This window comes from Neofelis nebulosa, chromosome 12 (assembly GCF_028018385.1).
Source record: "Neofelis nebulosa isolate mNeoNeb1 chromosome 12, mNeoNeb1.pri, whole genome shotgun sequence".
NCBI lineage: Eukaryota > Metazoa > Chordata > Mammalia > Carnivora > Felidae > Neofelis > Neofelis nebulosa.
Window position 1 is genome coordinate 25,366,543 of NC_080793.1, and position 19,258 is coordinate 25,385,800.

Here is a 19,258-nt window from a genome sequence, read left to right on the forward strand (position 1 = left end):
CTTTATGCACCCGGTGTTCCAGCCAAAGCGAACTGCTCATCCCATCTGGGTTCCAGTGGCCTCCCTGCCTTTGCTCAAACAGGTCTCTTTCCCTGGAATATTTCTCTGGAATACTTGAACTCTTCATCTCCACTAGTCTGCTCCTATCTGCTCTTCAAAGATGCAACTCACATGCTACCTCCTGACATCATATCTGATCTCTGGAAGCGATGCTCCTTCTTATGGCCTCTCAAAGGCCTGTCTCATTATTCACTGAACAAATATTAATTGAGTTCTTCCCATGAATGAGGCACTATTATAGATATTTGGGGTACCTAAGTGGACAAAGATCCCTGACTTTGGAGAGTTTACTTTCTGGTGTCTCCCATAGTTTATTACTAATGCTGGACATATCTAGTTCTCCTGACAGATATCATGCTACTCAAGGTCAGACTGATGTCATGTCTGATACCTCTATTCACCCTTTCAGTGGCTTCTGATTGCTTTTGGTATAAGGACATTAATGCTGAGCATTCCCTATTGGATCTTCTATGGGTCTAATCTCCCTTCATATCATTTTCCTCCTAGCATTCTCTGTTCAGCTTTCTTTCCTCTACTTATCCTGCTACAATGCCTTTGCATATGCTTTCCTTCTGCAAGGAATGCTGTCCCTGCCTGTTTCCACTTGGTTACCTTCAAATTTCAGCTGGAGCATTACTTCCTTGACCTCCCTGACTAAATTAAATACCTTGACACTTCATGATATCATAGCTGCCATGTCGCTTGTCACAGTTGCCAATTTACTTGTGTCTGTGTCTGTTTTCCAATCCAGATGGTAAGTAAATCAAGGGCAGGAGTGGTGTCTATTTTCATCATTTGAAGCCCTAGCACATAGTAGGGAATCAATAAATATTTGTTGAATGAATCAATGAAGAAATGTCTCCTAGCCATCATGTATGTCAGATTATCCTCAATGGGCTTTATTTCATGCATTCTGGTTTTGCTTATACATTTTTAGTTGTCTGGACATCTGTCCTAATTTGAGTTTCAGAAAATACAGGCACCTGACTGTAGCAATGTTCTGTGCATAGAGAAGGCACTCAATCAATTTCTCGTTTGCTAACTGAATAAATAAATGAATTCAAAGTTTGGTAGAATGGGCAATTTGGTGGAAGTGAGGATCACGTATCAGAGGAAATTTTGTTCTAACCAAAGCTGACAGTGGTATGTCTCTAATAATACTAATGTACACATTTCAGAAAGGCTCATCAAAGGAGGCTTAGGCTGCTGGTGGTCTGTTCATGTTGTGTCAGCAAAGGATAAGGTGATTCTTCCTTGAATTGTCACTCAAGGTATACAGAGTTTTGTCTAAGGACCTTGTGGGCAGTGTAGAAGACTAGTCAAAATGGAAAACAAGGTTTTCTTTTAAGTGAAAGAAAAAAGTAGCATCGGGTAGTGATTCTTTCGTCTTTTGCTATTTGCTCTATTTTAAAAAAGAAATATTACCTTGAGTTTACTGAGTAAAGAAAATCAACTGTTAGTTTACAAAGCGAGTTTACATATACTAGTTTATTTTAATTGTTATATTACTCCAGAGAGGAGAGTGGTATCATTTTTCCTGCCTTTTTTTTTTTTTAACAGATGAGGAAATTGAGGCTTGCATTTCTATGCCCAAGGACACATGGCTATTATATCAACCAAGATTGTCTAGATTATACTGCAGTAGTAAGAATTACCAAATTCTCTGTGCACAACAAAGTTTTATTTCTTGCTCATGTGATTTGTCCATGGTGCATTTACTAGAGGACTCTGCACCATGCCTCATTCAAACATACAGTGTTTTCTGCTACCTGTGAGCTTTTCCACATGCTGTTCCCTTTACCTGTCATTCTAGTCTTCCTTCTCTATCTGGTAAGCTTCTGCTTGTTCTTCAAGACTTAGATCAAACTTCACCTTTTCTTAAAAACCTTTCCCCAATTTGGCGGAAGATGGTTCTGAGCCTGATGTCCACAGATTCTCTGAATTTACACCATCAGACTACCCTGGAGTTGATGGTTTTCTTGATTGTACCCCAAGCAGACTTTGTGCTTCTTGGAGGAAAGGACTGTGCCTTGGTTATTTCTGGGTTCTCAGTGCCATTCATGGAGTCTGACTCCAAACAAGTGCTAATTGCCCAGAGAAGAATGACCGAAGCATGGTTGAGAGTTTATCTTGGGAAAAAGCTGAGAATGATGGGTTGTCCACCACATTCATTCAAATGTAGCACTGTGGTTCCAGTATGGTGTTTAATTTTGAGAAACCGGACCCTGTGAGGCAAGTCAGGTTGATTTCTCTACAAATCGTATTCCAGAGTAGGTGAGGCATATTAAGTATATTAAGATTGATCATTTAAACCCTGATGAAAACTTACCAAGTATAACAACTGTTTTTCAGACTAATTCATACAAAGCTTCTTGCCCCTGGCAATAGTGGATCATCAGAACTAACCACATCTCAAGACCATTCCATCTAAATAAATCTCAGTAAAATTTAGCCTGTCAATTTTCTCAAAAGTTAGTTGTATCTTTTTTGTTGCTTTTGGATGGCCAGCTAAATTGTTATTTTTCTTTCCTGTCATAGCTCTGGATTTTGACAGGTCATTGTTTATACTTTGGCAAGTCTCTTTGGTAATATACCTGTCGAATGATTAATTACAAAGGTTTAAAATATGAACTCTCAGCGAATGGGGAGCAGGGATTGTTTTATGAATTTTCTCATTGCTTCTCATTAGCATCATATCCAGAATTGGAGCAGTTGTTACAAAAACAATAGACATATGTTCCAGGCTCTCTCCAAAACTTGTGTGGGCATTTGGAGTTTAGAGAGGCCTCTGTGTGATTTAAGTGGGGAACTGCAGATATGGTGGAGCTGGACACTCTTGTGTGGACACACCCAGAATACGAAACGTGTTCAGAGAAGCAGGCCTTCCCTTTTGAACCACAGACTGAATAGAGCTGTAGGGTACTAGAATATCCACAGTGTTTAGAGGTCCTGTCATTCTGTCTCAGGTTGCTGGAGTAGGACAAAGAGTCTGATCTTGGGGTTAGAACACCAGAGTCCACATACCGTTGCTGATTTGTCTTGTTCAAAGATAGATCATGCGAGAGGCACCTTTGCTTTCCTGTTGGCCAACAGCCTGAAGGAATGGTTTTCAACGGAAGTGAATTTTGCCGTGCAAATGTTCCTGCTGTGTCGTCCTCTGTGATTCTGGGCTGGTTGCTTACATCCTCTGAAAATTCGGCTCCTCATTTGGTAAAAGGAAGCGGATAACGTTTACCTTACTGGGAGCAGCGTTTGGAAAGCATCTGGTTGTAACGGTGCTCACTGGTGGTCAGCTCCCTTGCAGTTAGTTCTTCTCCAGCATTTGGCTTTTTGATTACAAAACCACAGGCTTATGAAAATCAGTGTTTAAACACATTTGAGAATCTTTTGAAAGAAACTGGTAATGGAGTATGAGGGCAAAATCACTCTCAAAAACTTGAAAAATTAAATACCCCTTTCTTAAAAATGAAGTTTGAAAAAAAGCAGTGATAACTTTGTTACGAGAAATTTGTGAAGATTCAAAGCTTGATAGCTTTTTAGAAGCTAGCTCTTGTAAGAGGCTCATCTCTGCCAGAATTGCACAGTGAACAGAGACAGTGTTCAAAATATGAATTCCTGGCCCCAGTCTGAGATTTACTAAGATTCCTCAGGGGATACATCTCCTCAGGTTGTGTGTGTGTGTGTTGGGGGAGGGGGTGAACTTTAACATGCTCCCAAGGACTTTGGATGTGGCTTTGAGTCTCAGAATTACTCGTGGGGGGAGATCATGGTATGGACGGGGATCTCAGGTCTGCCTCAAGCCAGTACCTTTGCTGCTTTGTTGTAGAAGGCTTCTCATGCTGGCATCTCTCAGGCACCATTGTGCATCTTTTAGAACCGTATGATCCTTATATAAAATTACTCCATTGAGGGGAAGTGAGCTGCACGATTATCCCAGGGGCCCAATGTTGGCTGTGTCTGAATTAAACCTCCTCATTTTTTTAAACTGCTTGTGTGCTTGTCTACCCTCCAGGGAACTCTCACTACGGGGAATAAAAACCACTAACTAACAAGTACAAACTTTCTGGGAAACAAGTTGGCTTTGCAGGATAAAAGGCCTTAAAAACTAATCAAATCCTTTGAGTCCCTTTTTTCCAGTTTTTTTTTTCTTTTTTCTTTTTTTAATTATTTATTTATTTTGGGACAGAGAGAGACAGAGCATGAACGGGGGAGGGGCAGAGAGAGAGGGAGACACAGAATCGGAAACAGGCTCCAGGCTCCGAGCCATCGGCCCAGAGCCTGACGCGGGGATCGAACTCACGGACCGCGAGATCGTGACCTGGCTGAAGTCGGACGCTTAACCGACTGCGCCACCCAGGCGCCCCTCCAGTTTTTTTTTTTTTTCAATCTGATCTAACAAAAACCAGTAATCAGAACTGTGTATGGGCGCCTGGGTGGCTCAGTCCATTGAGTGTCCGACTCTTGGATTTTGGCTCAGGTCATGATCTCAGTGTTGTGGGATCGAGCCCTGAGTCTGGGCTCTGCACTGAGTGTGGAGCCTGCTTCAGATTTTCTCTGTCTCTCTGTGTCTCTGTCTCTCTCCCTCTCCCCTCTGTCTCTCTCTCTGCCCACCCCCTGCTAATGCACCATCTCTCTCTCTCTCTCTCTCTCTCTCTCTCTAAAAAAAAAAAAAAGGAAAAACAAACTCTGTATACTCATTTTTTTTTTACAAAATTATTCTTGGCAGTGTTTGTTAAAATTGTTTTTTTAAGGCAACATAAATATTAAAAAATAGGGGAATGATTCAATGTTAGTAATATCAATAGGATGAAGTCCTTATGGTATCTACAATGTTTAATGATATAGGAATATAATTACTGGGTGCTCACTTTGTTCCAGGAGTTTCTTGTCTTCTTTTTCAAATTTTCTATGATGAACATTTATTAACTTTATGATCATAGGAGTCCCATAAATTTTTACCTTTTGAAGTTTTTCTGTTTTCTACAAGAAGCATATTAACTAAATCTTGAGGGGTTAACCAGGTGACCGTGACTGATGTTTGACTAAGAGACCAATTCTGTTAAGAAATTTAGCACCTACCATTTACAAGTCATCTGACAATTTGCTAAATGCAAATGAGAAAGCTTTTTATTATTTCATAGGTCTGACCTCTGCCTGGCAATGCTTTAGCTGTTCTGATTACTTTATTCATTTTGAAACTAGAGACTTATTTTTCAGTTGTAAATTCAAATTATGCTCCTTTTTACTTCCCTTCAGTCTCCTTCACCTAATCTGTCTCTATCAATAATGCTTTAATTTCTTTTACCTGCATGTAACAACATGTTTTCAAGAGCTAACCAATTTATTAGCTGGAGGGAATTTCCACACCAGAGACAATCTCTTCGGGGGTCCAATTCCCACAACCATACATTCTCACAAATGTAGAGAGTTTGTGCTGATGGCTTTACCCAACACTGCAGACCAGGGTTGGAGTTTTTCCAGGGGAGTTTGATGGAGAGAGGCAAGGGAGTATAAGGGACAAGGGGGCAATTATGAAATACATCATAGAAATTCACCTGGGGGTGAAAAAAGTGAGAATATGATGGAGGTGAAGGATGGTGACAAATTTGTGGACCCAGTGGATTAAAGTTCTAAATTAGGCCAAAGAATTATCGATGTGGATGTGGTAGAGGATGTGAACTGGTAGGATAGAAGGTGGGCATCTAAGAGTAGAGTGCTCAGAAGAGAAATTTCAGCCTGGTATGTATTGGTTGATAAGGTATAATTAAGGATGACAGTGAGAAGTCAGGCAATGGATGAGTGATCTACATGGATGATGAAGTCACCAGGACAGATGCTAAGGGAAGTGGTGGGAAAAAAAGAGTCACCATGTTCTAAACTCTTGTGAATGAGGACACCGACAGTGAGGGAGTTCTAATGGCACACCCTTCGATGAAGCTGGGATTTTGTTTGTTTTGGAGTGGGAATTCAGGAGTAGGGAGGAGAAATGATGTGGAAACAACAAAGTGGATCAAGGAAGACATTACCCCATGAGATAAAACATAACTTGGGGCACCTGGGTGTCTTAGTCGGTTAAGTGTCTGACTCTTGATTTCGGCTCAGGTCATGATCCCAGAGTTGTGGGTTCAAGCCCCACGTTGGGCAAGTTTTCTCCTTAGGTCTCATTTATACTTCTTATCTTTCCACTCTACTTAGTTTACAGCTGGACCTTTTTTGTGTACATGTCTGTGTGTCTGTTTCTCCCCCGGATTCTAAATTCCCCTATGCACAAGGCCCCTATGTCTGCCTAGCATAAATGCTTAATGAAGGTCAGATATAGAAGTCATTTGATTGAAATTTGCTTGGGGAGCTTTTAGGATTTTGGTTCTCCACAAATTGGTGTACCAATTTTCTTTAGAGACCTATGCCCTGGGAACCTCAAATGGCCTCATCAAAAACGTCTGGACTTTGAGTCTTATACTAAGTTTGACTTGGAATTCCTCATGTGGACACCTACCTTTCTATGAACATTTTCTTTTCCTAAAACAACTTCTCTCATGTACCCTCCACCAATACCTGGTTTCTGGTATTCTTCAGGGAAAGGTTCAGGCTTCCTGTTCTGTACCAGCTCACCCTCCACTTGTGTAGGCTCACTCATCTTCTGAAATGCACACGCAAGTGATGTGTAACAGTCTTCTGTCCGATGGAATCTGATTTTGAGTCCTGGCTCTGTCAGGACCTACCTGTGAGATTTATAGAAACTCATTAATACATGAAGAAATTACAGATCAAAAAAGTTGAATAACTGGCTCAAGATCTTATAACTCAGTAAGTATTAAATCACCCGGTATTGGGATTATAGAATTTGGGCTTTCTCCATTATCCCAAATACTTCTCAAATGTTTTCTTTCAACTGGTTTTTCTTGGTGGGAAGGGAAATTTTCTCTTCATTTTAACAAAGTAAGTGTGGGCCTCAGTTCATTATTTCCATTTTTTTCAACTCAAATGGAACTTGGGTAAGAATGACAGTTGAAATCAACCCCTGTGCATCAGTAACCTGCACATCTTCCTGTTAATAGAACGTGACTTTAAATTATATGACTGCTGTTTTATCTTGGGCCAGCCCCTCACATTATTTCCATCATAAACAATGTTCCAAATAATCAGTATTTGTGAGGAAACACCTTTCCTGTATGGCTTGGTCATGAGATGATGGGCGATTAGGATAACTGTGACTTCACCACAATCATGAGTTAGGCAACTAGAAGGTCATATGTGGGGCATAGGGTGACCTGTCTAGTACAAACCATTTTCCATAAGCTACTCCTCTGTAGAAACTAGGGATTTTCAAGTAGTAAACCTATACTGTATGTCACAGCACTACCCAGTGGGGCAGAAAAAGGGAGGTACCTCATTTAAAGCAGAAAGGGCATGAATCTTGGAATAAAAAACAAGGGTTGGAATCCCGGCCCTGAAAGTGTCTGCCTATGGAGCATTGGGCAGATCACCTCATCACCCTTAGCTTCAGAATCCTCTTCAATAAAACATGGTTCTGATATTCCTTTCATAGGTCAACAGTGGAAAACATATGGAAGCGCTCATATGTAGACTCCAAAAATATTACTTGTATAAAAAAAATTTTAGGACTTAAAATTTGTCTCAGCAGTGGCTTCATGCAGATACCATTTTGAATTATAACTTACTTTCTGATACAATATGTTTAATATATGAAGAAAAGACTGATCTAGCTAGTTGAATGAAGATGTTTTCCCTCCTATTTTAATAACGTGTTTTTGTAGGGTTCTAGATGTTGAGTTCAGTTTTTCACCAAAGGAAAACAATCATGTTCCTAACATGGTTTTGTGTATCTTAACACAGCAGGCAAGAGCAGGCCTTTAGAGTAAGTAAGTGTTCTTAAGAAATTAGAGAATAATTACACATTGTTTTCTTACTGTTACTCATATGACAATAACAACTCCTTACAAGAGGCATAAAGGACTCTCAGGTCCATTAACTACTTAGAATGAAATCTGAAACACTCCTGAGAGGCATGAGGATTAGTGTTTAGTATTGGCCTAAACTTTGACCTGAGATGTGAAGTACTAATCTCTAATTAAAATGTATTTTAAAATGTATTCTCTTTTCACCAGTTCGTTTTAAAATCCAATTTTTGGCCTATTTTGTAGACAAAATGGATCACATTTATTTGTATCTTCATTATAATTCTGTTTCTCCTTGCTAATTTTCAACTTGCCCTCTGCATATGTATTTATAAATCGCATCCATCAACTCGAAATAATAGTGTGTATGCTGCTTGGAGTGGGCGGTGTGTTTAGATGGAGAGCTAACAAGTGCCCTGTCATCCTCTGCAATGCCACCAAACAACTGTCAAAATAACAGTATTGCTCAGCCTGGGACGTCCAAAGGCAAGTTCTTGTTTTGTGAAAAGGGGAACTACAACAAAAAGAAAACAAGCTATGGCGTTCACCTGTTCCAAGCTGCGCCCATCCTGTTTATTATTTGCAGAGTGCTCGTGTTATTTCAGCCATGTTGTCCTTTTGAATGTGCTGCTGCAGTGATGCTGTGGCCATCAAAATCCTTGCCATTGCTTCGGGACTGATAATGTCCCAGGAATGGGCTTCCTGGCTGTTGCTGGTGACATATATCTAGGAGATGAAGAGCCTCCTGATTAGCGGTATGTGTGCATGTGTGTGTGTGTGTGTGTGTGTGTGTGTGTATGCATGTGTGTGGTTGGTTGGTTACAGGGAGGGGAGGCCATGGCATTAGTTATTTATAGTTTCAGGTAATCAGTTTCACAGTCTCGTTGTTGGAGGAGTATTTAAATGCCACCAAGACCAATCAACCTGTATTCATTTATTTTAGCCTCAAAATATTATATAAACTATATGTTGACTTTTAAAAAAATATATATACACATATACATATATAAACAATATACACATATAAACAAAACGGAAACAACTATAATTTCGCCAGTCAGGAATAAGTATAGTTAGGAATTAGGTACATAACTGTTCAGTCTCTTCTCTGAATGAGATTGTATTATACTTTTTTTTACTTAGCAAAATATTATGAACTTTTTTCCATATATTTTTATTAAAAAAAATTTTTTTTAACGTTTATTTATTTTTGAGACAGAGACAGAGCATGAACGGGGGAGGGTCAGAGAGAGGGAGACACAGAATCTGAAACAGGCTCCAGGCTCTGAGCTGTCAGCACAGAGCCCAATGCGGGGCTCGAACTCACAGACCGCGAGATCGTGACCTGAGCCGAAGTCGGCCGCTCAACCGACTGAGCCACCCAGGCACCCCCATATATTTTTATTTTTTATTAAATTTTTTTTTTGAGAGAGAGAGAGCACACATGAGTGAATGTGAGTGGGGGAGGGGCAGAGGGAGAGAATCCCAAGCAGGCTTCACACCCAGCGTGGAGCCCCACGCAGGGCTTGATCTCACGACCATGAGGTCCTGACTGTGAGATCATGACCTGAGCCAAAATCAAGAGTCAGATGCTTAACCGACTGAGCCATGCAGGAACCCTGAACATTTATTCCATATAAATAAATACATAGCTACGTCTGATTTTTATAGTGTTCCATTGTGTGAGTTTACCATAGTTTTTGTAACTGATTCCCTATTGTTGGATTTTAGTTTGTTTCTATCTTTCCTATAATAAATGGTGTTAAGGAGCATCCTTATACATACATCTTTCCCCACCTGACTGATGTTTGAAAACTTCCAGTATTGGGAAACAGCCCCCTGCCCCTGACCAACCTACAGCAAATCTCACTAGGGCATGGTTTCTGGAAATGAGACCCTTAATCTGTATGATATAGGGTCTCTGTAGCATGGTTCCTGTCATATGTGTTGCCCTGGCTCTTCTGTTCCCTTTATATTCTCTAAAGTCACCAACCACATGGTTCCAGTTATGGCTTCCTCCATCAGACTGCGGTTCCTTAGTCCTCCCAGGCTGCAGGATCATTTGTGATGTTAACAATGCCACACAGTATCAAAGGTCTTCCACCAATCTCTGATTGACAGCTTGCCATCTTTTTCCCAACCACAAATTTATTGCTTTTATCAATGATTATGTCCATGTAAGTGAAAATAAAAAGCAATGCAAAAAAAAAAAAGCTTACTTATAAACTTAACTATGTAAGAAAAAGCACTAAGCCACTGATAGGTATGTGCTCCCAGCAGGTGGCAAGCTGAACATAGCCTTTGAGAACTTCTCTGAACATTCAGAAGATGCCTTGCCAAGGAAGTCAGGGGGCAGGATCTTGAGTGAGAGCTAGAAAATGTAAGGAGTTCCCATAGCTGGGCTATCTGGCAGGGCTATGGTATAGGTAAGATTCTGGACATTTGGCCGGAAAGTGGTCAGAGCAGTGAACTACTCTGTATTTCCTGTGTCTGAGTCCACCCTGGACACCTTCCAGCTTGGAAGAGTTGGCCCACATAGATCACTTCTCTGGGACAAAAGGAGTGACCTTGGCTGAATCAAGTAGTAAGGCATGGAGAGGAGAGCAGGAATTTCCTCAATCAGCATGTAGCACAGGCAAACTAAATACAGAGATAATTTGGTAAACCCTCCTGATTATCTGCTTATCTTCATCTTTGGTTTTGTCATCCATTTTTTAAAAGAAATCTTAAGATGTGGTAAAATTTACAATTTAGTTGTAGTAACAACCAACAGGAAAAGTAAATCTGCAAAGTCCAGATCTGTTGTTAAATAGCTTTTGAATTCCACTGTGGGTCAAAATTTTTGTCAGTGTGCACATGTGTGGGCACACATACATAGAAGCATTAAAAAAGGCCACGATGGATAAATGATACCCATTACAGAGTGTACTCATTTCAAGATTGACAGTAGAGTTCCCTTTGATACAGCCTGCCTTGATAGCTCGTGTTGGCTGAAAACATATAACAGCACGTAGAGCATATTAAGAAAATACATACACCCAGGGCACTTTTAGATAGTTACACATTTATTTTTAGAAAATATGTCAGAGACAAAAAGTTTTATTACATTGGCACCGTTTAGGAATAGCATAAAATGGACTGGTATGTGTTATGTTAAAACTATTCTCCTGCAACTAATTGGTCCTAGTTCTGTCTGCTTGGGGCTACTCAGAATATGTCTCCATGATTGATTGTCAAGGATTAGAAATGGTTCCTAGGTCTTCTCATGTACCAGGCAATAGCTGCATTTCAGTTTCAGTCAATAATGTATTTCAAATGTCATATGTAAATGTGTAGTTCTCTATATCCTGGTTTTGATAAGGGCAGCATAGAGGGGACTGACATTCTGAAATGGTTCGTGTTGGGGTGGGAGGTGGTATAAAAAGAACAATGAAGAAGGAAGGTATTTGACAAGAGGAAACTGTCCTAAGCTGGGACCCTCAATCAGCTGTTTTTTTCATTTCATCTGCTTCGGGAATGGTCCAAAGAAGAGGAAGGAGGAAGCCAAGTCATCTGTCATTTGGTGGCATTTTGGTGCCCATACTTGGGGAGCCCAGCCTTTCTCGTTACAGGATTTCACACGCAGGTATGTTAGGAAGCCCACAAGCCAAACTCAATAGCTAGAATGAGAGATTCATCATTAACAATGATGGTATCTCTGGATCATTCATTTTATAGTTGAGAAATCTGAGCCCCAGAGAGGAGATGGGATGTGCTTGAGGCCATTCGGTGAAGTAAGTGCGGAACTGAGAGTAGCACTCACTTCCTGCGATTACCAGGTTGATGCCCCTCTCAAGGTAACACGGTTGGGAACAATGTTAAATGAAGCAATTCATGTTAGCAGCTGCCTTTTTTGACTAGTGTAATTCCAAAAATCATCCTAAACAAGAAACAGCTTAGATAATTGTACAGAAGATGTATGGCACATTGAAATTTCATTATTCTAAAAAACTCCACATTGTTTTTTTGTGGCTTTGCCATTTAAATTTATGGTTTGTTACTGGTCTGGCAGGCAGCATGATGTATGGTTGTTTTACTAGGTTGTTAAATATGTCTTTTACTTCCTTCTGAAGAGATTTTTCTGCTATTTCTCTGTGTTTTGTGTTTTTTGTTTTTGTTTTTTTTGTCATTTGTTACCAAAAGCAGGTACACAAAATCATAGAATTGCAAGCAAACCTTCTGGTCCCATCGACATTTGAGTAACAACGCCTTTACATTCCTGTAAGTCATGGCTTACCAGGGGATTTCACGCTGCTCCTATTATGCTGTAAAAATGGTTCTTATGATCCCCACTTCAAGGCTATGGAAACTACAGCTCAGGAAGGGAATTCTGTGTAAGTCAAGTTTCAGAGAGGCAGCAATAGGACTGGGGACTCCCACCTTCCTCCACCTACTATGTTCTCATCCGGAGTCCCCATTTTGGGCCCATCCAGGTTTTCCTTTGTCTCCTTCAGTTTGGCAAACCTAATCACTTCACCTTCCCCTGCACTCAACAATAGTTGTCCAGATATGTTGAGACCTTAGGTTTTCTCCAGGTTTGATCACCCTCATTTCATATTTTCATAAGATAAATGCAGGTAATTAGGGCCTTAGTATTCTGTGGTTTGTATCATCTGTTAGAAGAGTTTATTTTGTTGGTTATTTGTTCCTTATTTACTTTTGAGAGAGCATGAGGAGGGGAGGGGCAGAAAGAGAGAGGGAGAGAGAGGATCTGAAGCGGGCTCTGCGCTGACAGCGGAGAGCGCCATGTGGGACTCAAACTCATGAACCATGATGTCATGACCTGTGTCAAAGTTGGATGCTTAGCTGACTGAGCAACCCAGGGGCCCCCTTGTTGGTTATTTGTACTTTCCCCCTTAGTATTTGAGTTGAATTTTTCTCCTATTTTATTCCCATTTTATTACACTTTCATTATTCTGTCACTTAAGAAATAAAACTGTTTGAGTCAGTGTTTAAGACATGATATCTGAGATTGAAAGACATGATTTAGTTCCCAGTTCTTCTCTACAGATTTGTGACATTGGTTAAGCCTAGTCCCCCTCTGGGCTTCAATTTATTCACCTGTAATATTAGGGTGTCAGACTAGATGACGTGTAAGGGCTCTTCCTGGTCTGAAATGCTCTCGTTGCATTTTGGTCTAGGAATGTTTAGCAGGATTTGATTATCTTGTTTTAGATAAGGGACTGTGGGAACCAGGAGGGTCTGGCCAAGATGATCTCAGTTTGGGATAGTTTTTATATGGTGTCCGGGTTTCTCAGAAATTGTCCAGGCAAAACCCTCTCCACTCCAGATCCCTGTAGACATTGTGTCAGTTGCTGTGGCTCTTACATTGCTCAGTGTATGATTTGACAGGCTGGGAATATGGATGCTTTCAGTGTATCAAACCCTTAGCAAACTGTCAACAGGTAGACTTGCAGACTCTATCTGGTTGTTTCTTAAAATCAACAACAACAACAAAACATAAAAACATGCCTCATGGCTTCATAGATGGTGAACTCTGAGGAAAGCTTCATATCCTTGGATGGTCTTGAGGTCCAGAGAATGAGTGTGAGAGCTCTGATGGCTTGATTCCATCCCCATTTGAAACCTGCCATTTTAGCATAAGTTTATGGAGTTAATGCCAAGACTCTGTAAACCACATGGGTGTCTCCCCCCTGTGTTAGAGTCAGAGGCAGAATTCAAATTAAGTTCCTGTTAATCCAAGAAGTGCCATTGCTCTTCTCAGACATTCTTGCTTCACACCAGGCTCCATTTGAGGGAAGCCACTTTACCTCAGGTGCCATAGAGTCATTTTGCCATTGTCCCACAGAACAATATCCAATATCCAAATCCATAGCATGGCATTCAAGGCTGTTCAAACTTTAGTTATAACCTGTTTGCTTTAAACTTGTTTAAGCCTGTTTGGCTTATGCTTGTAAGTCTTCCAGTCTGTTCTTGATCTGCTGTGATTTACTCTGGTATCCAAATGACACTTGACTCTGTGTCCAGTAATTAATCCCACCCTAACATCTCATACTCAACATGAGTACTCAATATCCCCAGTTTGGACTGTTTATTACCTTTGTCTCAAGGACTTGATGGGGTTTACTTCATGTTCTTTAGCTTCTCTCCTGGAGACAGATACCGTGTCAGCCTCTTGGAACTTACTCTCTGGTTCCAGGTTGCTCATCTGGAACTGTGTGGCTGCCCTTCCATTTTACCTGTTGGGACAGGTCAGGAGAAGGGAATTCAGGACAAATACGGTGTATTCCCTGAGTGGCTCCACTGTGCCATGCCTTGGGTTAAGCTGGGAATGTGCAGATGGATTAGATACTCTCCTGCCCTAAAGGAACCTGTAATCTAGTGGAGAAGAAAATTGTCTAAATAAATAAAGGTAGTACTGTATTGTGGGTACACTGAAAGAAATTCATAGGGAGTGAGAGAAGGGCATAGAGAGGAGACAATTCATTTGCACCAGGGTTGTGGGGATTGTTGGGGAAGGCTTCAGAGATAAGTTGCTGAGTCTTCACATCCTATGTGAAGAAAGTATGTCTCCTACAGAACCAAATTTCCTCCCTGAGACTGGGAAATAGATTCTCTGAAAAGGAGAAGTCAATGGTTTTTTAATTATGCCTTTGCAGACAGAGTAATGTGAAAAAGATATCAGAGCGTTGTGGGTGGAAATCTTTGACATTTGGGATCCAGAGTGCTCCGTGGTCAGGCAGCCTGGCTGAGGATCTAATTTGGTCTTCAGAGAGGGGAAATTCCCAGCAGCGGCTGCAGTGGAAATGCTAAATGTAGAGGGCCAACAGAACAGACTCTTATTTTATGTGGCTGAAATGAGGGGGGAAATGGTTCTTGATATGACCTTTCTTCCATGGAGGGTTGCCTTTCAGACTTGGAAAAACTGGCTCAGAAACAAAATTCCAGTTGAACTGATGTGTCCAGAACATCAGTGGATAGTAGTTTCCCCAAGACCATTCTTCTTCATGTGTGTTATATGAGAGAGGCATGGTCATGTTTCCAGCCCTCGGCAATGATGCACACGGTGATCTGGGTGTGAGATGAGTGGGGACTGTTTGGTACCCTTCAGCTGGTTGCAGAGCTGAGAAGGAGAGGCACAGAGCAGAGAAGAGAGGGATGGGGCTGCGTGCTGGTCCTGTCCCACCCCTACAGATGCAGAGGATGTTGAATTCCCTGGATCATTGAGAGAGGTGTTTCACCGGACACATTTTTCCATGGTGACATTGACAGTAGTGCCCAGTGTCCCTGCAGGAAGTGGAGTGGTGAGAGGAATGGAAAAAACAATGTTTTCAGCAGGACCATTACATTATGGAAACCCTGACACTGATTTGCAAATGTCTCTTTTCTCTGACTACCTGGGGCTTTTATTAACATTGGACACCATGGTATTTATGATTCAGAGTTGATGAAATAACTCTACCTTCAACTAAAATACACATGGGTTAACCTCAGGATCACACTGTTGAGTGGAAAAACAAAGCCAGGGAAGAATACAGACAGTATGATTTCATTTATACAAAACTCAAAAAATATACAACTAAATCACACACACACACACACACACACACACACACACACACACGTGTGTAGTATAAAGATGAAAACATGTATATTTGTATGCAATTAAGCAAGGAAATGAAAAACACAAAATTTGAGAAGATAATTACTAATTTTGAGAGGGAGGGAATGTTTGAGATAGGTTGGGACACCCACAGGGGATTTCAAAGTAATGATAATGTTCTTTTTTTTTTTTTTTTTTTTTTTACTTTTTTTTTAATGTTTTTATTTTATTTTTGAGAGAGAGAGAGACACAGTGAGAGTGGGGGTGGGGCAGAGAGAGATGGAGACAGAATCTGAAGCAGGCTCCAGGCTCTGAGCTGTCAGTGTAGAGCCTGACGTGGGGCTTGAACTCACAGATTGCAAGATCATGACCTGAGCCGAAGTCAGACGCCCAAATGACTGAGCCACCCAGGCGCCCCGATAATGTTCTCTTTTAAAAAATGGGCAGTGAGAACAGAGGTATTCATTTTATGGTAATCATTTATATGTTACAAGTATTTTATGAATATTACTTATATCTACCATGTTTAATAAAACAAACTGAACTCTTCTAACTAGCAGGGGTAGGATTTGTGTAGGGAGGAAAGTGTATGTCTGATGCTTATACATTTGAAGGAAGGACATTTGATTGCCACCTTACTGTCAGTCACTATGACTCTGGTCTCCTTGTATCAGCAATTGATTTATATTTTGTGATTAAACTCAGGTGTGCAAATTGACCCCACCTGCCACTGTTGAATCAAATGGTTATTTCTCTTCCTGACATGGGAAATAGGAATGAAATAATGTAAAGTGAAAAAAAATTAAGACATTCTGATATTCATATTCATTCTGATATTGTTAAAACATTTTGTTTATGTGCATACATTAAAAAGATTTGAGAAGTGTCTATTACAGTATTTAAAAGGGGTTATCTCTTGAATCATTTGTTTTTGAAGAGAATATAGGTTTTACAAGCCACTGTCCTGTTGGTTTATTTCATTTCCCCCCATTTCTGGCAAGGTTGATTCATCCTCTGTTACTCTGTGCTGCCCTGTGAGAGCACCGCTTTCTTCTCTTTGTGTCTTAGTTGTCTCTGGAAGACTCTCCTTTCTGTTTTCCAAAAAATGATGAAAATTTAATTCGGTCACTGGAGCATTTTGGTAAATCCAGAAGCCAGGAGACCAGCCAGGAGTTAGGGAAAACACAGGAAATATGTGGCCCGATGGGTCTACAACTGGGCAGAGGATTTTCACGGAAAGTCCGAGCTGTGTGGTCCCAGCAGGCACAGCACAAGCCAATAGGATCTCACCCCCTGCTTCTTTTCTCTTTCCTTTTCAGTCGACTTCACTGTCCTAGGTTAGGTTTCCTGGAAGGCAGACTGAGACTTCGGTTAGTGTACAAGAGGTGTACTGAAGAGTGTTCTTGGGACCACCGTTTGGGGAAGGGAAGGGAAGGAAGAGAAGGGGGAAAGAGTGGAGGAAAGAGGAGGGGAGGAAAGGAAGAACTAGGGAGAACTGGGTCTAGAGAGAACTCAGGCTGGGATGCAGGCTCAGTAGAAGCCTCAGCAGACCTGCAGAGAGTTGTCAAGATGAGAGAATAACCCTTCAGAGCTGTTCCAAGTTAGGGTGATAGGGCTGGACCTTTATACCGTACATCACTCAGATGCTGGAAGCTGGCCACCTCAGGGAAAGGGCATGACTATGGGTGAGGGGATATCTTTTCAGCTGAGTTGTCCCAGAAAGGAGCTGATAGTATTCCCAGAAATTTCTCTCTCTCTCTGTCTCTCTCTCTTGAGCATGCTTGAGAGAGCGAGTGTGAGCAAGGGAGGTGGAGATGGAGGGGGAGACAGAATCTTGAGCAGGCTCCACACCCAACGTGGAGCCCGACATGGGGCTGGGTCTCACTACCATGAGATCATGACCTGAGCTGAGATCAAGAATCAAATGCCCAACTGACTGAACCACCCGGGCGCCCCTCAAGTCCTTCACTCTTAAAGTGGGATCTGGGTGGCACATTACCTCCATTCTACAGTCAGATTATTTTTTATTAAAAAATGAATTTAAGAATGTCACTTGCTTCTGAAAACCCTTCTGTGGCTCTCCACTGCCTATAGGAAAAGGATCAAACCCTTACTTTGGCATTCAAGGCCTTTTGCTATCTGATCCCCATTTTCATTCTTTCTTTCTGGCAACGTTTCTCACGTTTGTCCATGACCTAATAAAACACACTATATTCCAGCTATACCCAAACATTTTCCATGACAAATGTACACCTTTCTATCCTGTTTACTCTGTTTGGAATATCTTACTCTCTCAAACTTCCACTCAGACTTCAAAACAAAGCTCAAATAATGATGACACCCGGTGATGTATGAAAGCACTGAATCACTATATTGTACACCTGAAACTAATATAACACTGTATGCTAACTAACTGGAATTAAAATAAAAAAGATGAAACAAAACCAAGCTCAGGTGTCCCCTCGTCGGTAATGTCTCTAGGCACAGTATATCCTTTCTGTGGGTTCTCCCGTCCCATTTTTCTTGCATTCTTCTTACTCCTCTCATATTATTTTCCCTTTCCTTCTCTTCGCTCTTTACTCCTAACCAAATCTCCCCCACCCCCATTTTCTCTGATTCTCTTTTTTCTCTTTGTGGCACATTTTCTTTTCAGGCAGTCTCCCATGAAAAGCTGGAGGCTGGGGCTCTGCTTGTGTTGGCTGTTGTGAGGAAACTCTGTGCTGGTGGCAGGTTAGTGGACACGGCTCCCACAGCTCTTTCTGCTGTATTCTGCTGCTTATCCTGACATGCTCTAATTGCTTGACTAAGAGCTGGCATGTCAACATCAGCGTCCCAGGACTTCCTGCTTATCAGGCAAGTTATGCAGCCTCTCTTAGAAGTACTATCAGAGTTGCTCCAAACAGCTTCCACCCCAAGTAAGAGGTGACTTCCTTGTAGCTATTGGCGTATATGTCTGACTCCTCCAGTAGACTGAGAGCAGTTTAAGGCCAGAGGCTCTGTCTGCCATCTGGGTGGACCCTATGCCTAGCACAGGCCAGCTGTAAGGGAGGGCTTCATTCAGTGTCTTGTTGAATGAATAAATATTGCTACATGTTTTGTTTTTCATTTGAGAAAAGGGTTGAGGGCAAAATGAAAGTGAATTCCTCTGTAAGAGAATCAGCAAAGTAATGATAATAAGTGACCACATTCCTTCCTAATATGCTCAGCTTTTCATTGCTGAGTTGGTGCCACTCATGAATTAATTTGTAATGGATTATTATTTGCAGCTGTGAAGACTTCCGCTTATTTCCATCTGTCCCTTTACACATCAGTAGTAGACACTGATTGAGGTCCTACCATGTGCCATGCTCTGCATTCATTTTTTTCTAATCCTCAGAATAATTTCATGAGATACGTATTGATATACCCATTTTGCTGGTGGAGCAAGCAAGGCTTAGAAGGGTTAAACTAAGTTATCTTAGGTGATACACTTTCACATGACAGACCAGGATTTGCACCTGAGCAGCCTCATTCCAGAGCTCTCCCTCTTCCTATTACTCCCTACTGCTGAAAGTCAGTGTACTGATACTTTCTACACATACAGGTGATGGGAGATATTTACCTGTTAGAAGTGGAGGACATTTTTGGAAGCAGTTATATTATCTTTTGAAAGAAAGGCCATGTAATTAATCTGTTA

General features: G+C 41.2%; 1 long non-coding RNA gene across 1 annotated transcript in view; it reads left to right on the top strand.

Annotated features, from left to right (window-relative positions):
- The first annotated feature begins 8,284 nt into the window (after positions 1-8,284).
- The window catches only part of LOC131491529 (uncharacterized), a 568,938-nt gene continuing 557,964 nt past the window's right edge, over positions 8,285-19,258 (top strand). The window contains exon 1 of the long non-coding RNA XR_009251502.1: positions 8,285-8,734. This is a non-coding gene — a long non-coding RNA (uncharacterized LOC131491529). The remainder of the gene's footprint in view (positions 8,735-19,258) is intronic.